Here is a 4,550-nt window from a genome sequence, read left to right as displayed (position 1 = left end):
TTGTTAGATATTATTATATATAATTAGATATTATGAGATATAATAGATATTGTTAGATATTTCATATTTATGTTATGGGTTTAGCTCATATAATTCTTTTCCTATATAAACATAACCCTACGTGTTCAATATACACAACAAATTTACCCTATTCTTTTTTTCCCTTTAATATGGTATTAGAGCCATTTTGAACCTATCCTAACGAGTGTTTGTTGGCTTATCAGACCATCTGCTATCGGGCCATTATCAGACCACCCATAGTATGTAGTCCCAGGCACGAGTTGGTGGCCTCGACGTGAGGGGTGTGTGTTGGAGATTCCACATCGACTATATATTAGGACATTTCATAGTATATATGTGAGTGCAAACCTCACCTTATAAGGCAATTTTATGATGTTGAGTTAAACTTAAACTCCACTTCTTAATATTGTTCAACAGTTTGGTATGACTCGTAGTGAAGCAGATCATTCAGCTTTTTATCGTCACTCGAGTGCTGGGTGTGTCTATCTTGTAATATATGTTGCTGACATTGTTCTTACATGCAATGATCACCATAGCATTTCTAGATTTTCAAAATCAGTTTTTGAATTCTCCAACTCTTCTTCCAGTGCCTTGACTCTGTTTTCAAGCCATTTATTCAACCCTTTCAACCGGTTGTTCAAGAGAGTCAATCGGTTAGCTTCCTCATGTGTTTCTTTAAAAGCTTGAAGAAGTTGACTATAATTTTTAGCATTTAAAGAGGTACAAGAACTTACACTATTTGCCTCATTGTCTTCTTTGGCCATGAGACACAGATTGGCTTCTTCATCTTCACTTGATGAAGAGCTTGAAGAAGAGACATCATTTTCGTCCCAAGCAATGTAGGCTCTTTTTGATTTTGCCTTTTTTTCCTTCTTGCTTGACTTCTTCTCTTTGTTCTCTTTATTTGAGCATTCTGCCTTTACGTGCCCATGTTCTCCACAACTATAACAAAGTTTCCATACCTCTCTTGGTTGAAGTCTTTGTTGCGGTTCTTTTTCAAGAATTTGTTGGACTTTTTAGACATCAAACTAAGAGTTTCTCCCTCACTCTCATCACTTGAAACTTGATTATTCTTGTGTTTGGCAGCTTTTAAAGCAATGTTTCTCACATGCTTATCATCACTCTCTTGAATATTGAGTCTATTCATCTTCAACTCATGCTCCCTAAGCTTTCCAAACAAGAAGGCTGTAGTCAAAGATGTCAAGTCCTTTGATTATGAGATAGCCATGACTTTAGGTTGCTAAGACCTATCAAGACATTTGAGAATCTTGATATTCAATTCTTCTTTGCCAAAGACCTTTCCAAGACTCATGAGGTAATTGACAATGTGAGTGAATCGTTGTTGCACATCCGCAATCGATTCTCCTTTAAGAATTATGAACATTTCATACTCTTGGATTAGAGTATGTTTCCTTGCCCTCTTAACATCGTTGGTTCCCTCATGTGTTACTTCAAGAGTATCACACATCTCTTTAGCAGATCCACATTGTGAGACCCTGAAAAAACTCATCAGAATTTAAGGTAAAGGTGATAATATCTTTTGCAATACAATCAAACTTTGCTCTTTTATTTTCTGCATCAGTCCATTGGGACCAAGGCTTTTCAATAAAAACACCATCTTTTTCAAGCTTGGGAATTAAATGGTCATTTTCAATTGCATCCCATCTTCCTCTATCAAGAGATTCAACAAATATTTTCATTCGTACCTTCCAGAATTGATAATTCAAAGCACAAAACAGAGGTGGTCTGTTTATAGAAACACCCTTCCCAAAAGGTAATTTTTCAGTCATAGAAAAAGATTTTTAGGATCAAACTTGAATATTTTTCAAAAACCAAGCTCTTGATGCTAATTGTTAGAATATATGGCCTTAAATAAGAGGAGGGGTGAATTATTTATGAAATATTTTCGCAAACTTTGAAGGTATAATGAACTTCAATGCAGAATCATAGATACAGAAATCCAGAAAGCAATCAAACAAAATTGTTTAAGTTGATTAACAGAAAATCAACCGGTTGTTTTTGCGATTCAACCGGTTGTTTTTATCAACAGTATTGAAAACAACTTAAAAGTATAATTTAAATGAGTTCAAGGCAAGAGAAAATCACACAAAGTCGTTTATACTGGTTCACTCTTATCCCAAGAGCTACATCTAGTTCCCAGAAACCACCGGGTATCTACTAAGCAATCAAAATTCAGATTACAAACACACCACCAAAGAAGTGACCTTAAACACCTCAAGCAACACACTTCCTTTGGCATACAACACCACATAAATCAGAACACCCTCTGATTCTGCACTTACACAATAGTATTAAAAAATACAAAAGATACAAAAAGGATTACACCTGATGAAGATCAAATCAAAATATTACAACAATCCTATTCCACTTCCTTGAGAAAATCCAAAAGCTTGAATGCAAAACTTGAAAACTCAAATCTGTTTTCACACTTTCAAAATGTCTAAAAATTGTTCCAATCCCTTTAGGAGCATATAACAACCTTTTAAATACTCCAAAGGTTTCTTAAAAACATTTAAAACAGGAGCCTTTTCAATTAGAAAACATTTAAAGTTGATTTGCAAACTTAACAAAAATTCTGTTATGGATTTTCAAAAAACAATCGGTTGAATTTTTGAAACAACCGATTGAATTGGTTTGACAACAAAGTCAACCAAGTCAAACAGCTTCAAACCCTTTTCAAAAACCACTAAGTGTCAAACAACCGATTGAAACGATAAAACAACTGGTTGTTTTTCCACTTTATAAAACAATCTTTTTCAAAAAGGTTTTGATTCCAAACAGTTTTAGATTCAAACAAAGAGTGATTACATATAAATCTACCCAAATCCCACCCACACAAGCAACAACTCCAGCCTTCCATCAACCACCATGGATTTGGAGACATCAAAGCTTCAAGATCATCCTTGATCAACAGGGTTAAGTTATGTGTTACACAATCCAAAACATAACTATTGAATATTGACACTTTTGGATTAGGCAATCCGGAAGTACACTGGATTCGCAAATGAAACGGAATTGATGATGAAATGTTTTCTGATTGCATAATCCGTAAGGTAATTTTTTAGTTATAATATGACTTATGTATTACCCAATCTGAAAACTATTTTTTAGTTATCAAATGACTTTAGGATTATCCAATATGGAAGCTATTTTTTGAGTTATCAAATGAGTTATGGATTACCCCATCCATAAGTTATTTTTAAGCTATGAAATGAGTTACAAAATACACAATTCAAAAATTATTTTTTAATTATCAAATGAATTACGAATTACACAATATTTAAATTATATTCTGGATTTATGTTACAACCAAAAAAAAAACAAATAGTACCAAATATTACAATAAAACACTAAAAAAAAGGCAAATACTCAACTCTACAACCACACAATGGCCCAAGCGGGCACAGTACGCTTTAAAAAGCTGTGAAAAACCACCACAAAAATGCAAGAATTGTGGAGAGAAGTGTGCCGTAATGCAAAAGCTATGGAGGAAGGTGGCACCAGGTGATAGAAGAGAGGAGAGAGAGAGAGAGAGTAAAGTGTAAAGGATAAAGTAAAATATTTAGGATTTTCTTTTTAAATTATTTATTGAAAGACATAACAGTAAATTCCTATTTAATATGGGGTGGCAGAAGAAGTCATGGGTGCAAAAAGAAGTAGCCTCTCACTTGACAAAGTTGAAAATTATAAACAAGTCAAAGCCCAAAACAAGTTAATGCTAAAAAGATTTACAATGGGCTGGACCTGCATGTGCGCATATGCCATTCTTATTTAATTTCCTAAAAGAATTATATTTTTAAAAATTTATGACAAATTCTTCTCTATCTCCATACCTTTTCCTTACAACTTTTTATAAAATTTAAACAATTTTAAATAAAACATAACCTCAATTGTATCATGTATCATTATACCTTTTCAAAAGTTGCATACCTTTCTTCCGTCACAACCCACAACACTCTTATTTAACTTTTTTTAGTATTTAAAAATAAACAATATCAAACAGATTATTTTAAACAAAAAGGAATCAATTTAAACGTATCGTTTTAATCTTCATTTTTTATAAAAAGAAACTTATTTCAGATATCTTGAGTTTTTTAATTTTTATTACAAAAATTAAATTAAACATTTTATTAATTTTAATTTGTGTTTCAATTGATGAATATTGTTAGGAAAATTTTTCATATTTATTTAAATTTAAAATATGCTGACTAACTCAGAAAATGATATCAGACTCGCTCATATAGACCCCAATTACAACTTGAAATCACTAGAAAACCACATAAATGCGATAAATTTTTTAAAAAATTAAAAATCTATAACCCAGTCTTTTACCCAATTATAATATATTACAATAGCATAGATTTATGATATAAAATTTATACTAATTTAATAAGAAAAATCAACAATAATCATAAAGTAATAACTCTCATTTTAAATTTTCATACTAACACAATGGAAAAAAAAAGTATACATTAATGTATTATTATGAGTATTATCATCCAAATAAA

The sequence above is a fragment of the Phaseolus vulgaris genome, chromosome 8, assembly GCF_051622355.1.
Source record: "Phaseolus vulgaris cultivar YP4 chromosome 8, ASM5162235v1, whole genome shotgun sequence".
In the NCBI taxonomy this organism is placed as follows: Eukaryota; Viridiplantae; Streptophyta; class Magnoliopsida; order Fabales; family Fabaceae; genus Phaseolus; species Phaseolus vulgaris.
This window is presented reverse-complemented; position numbering follows the sequence as displayed.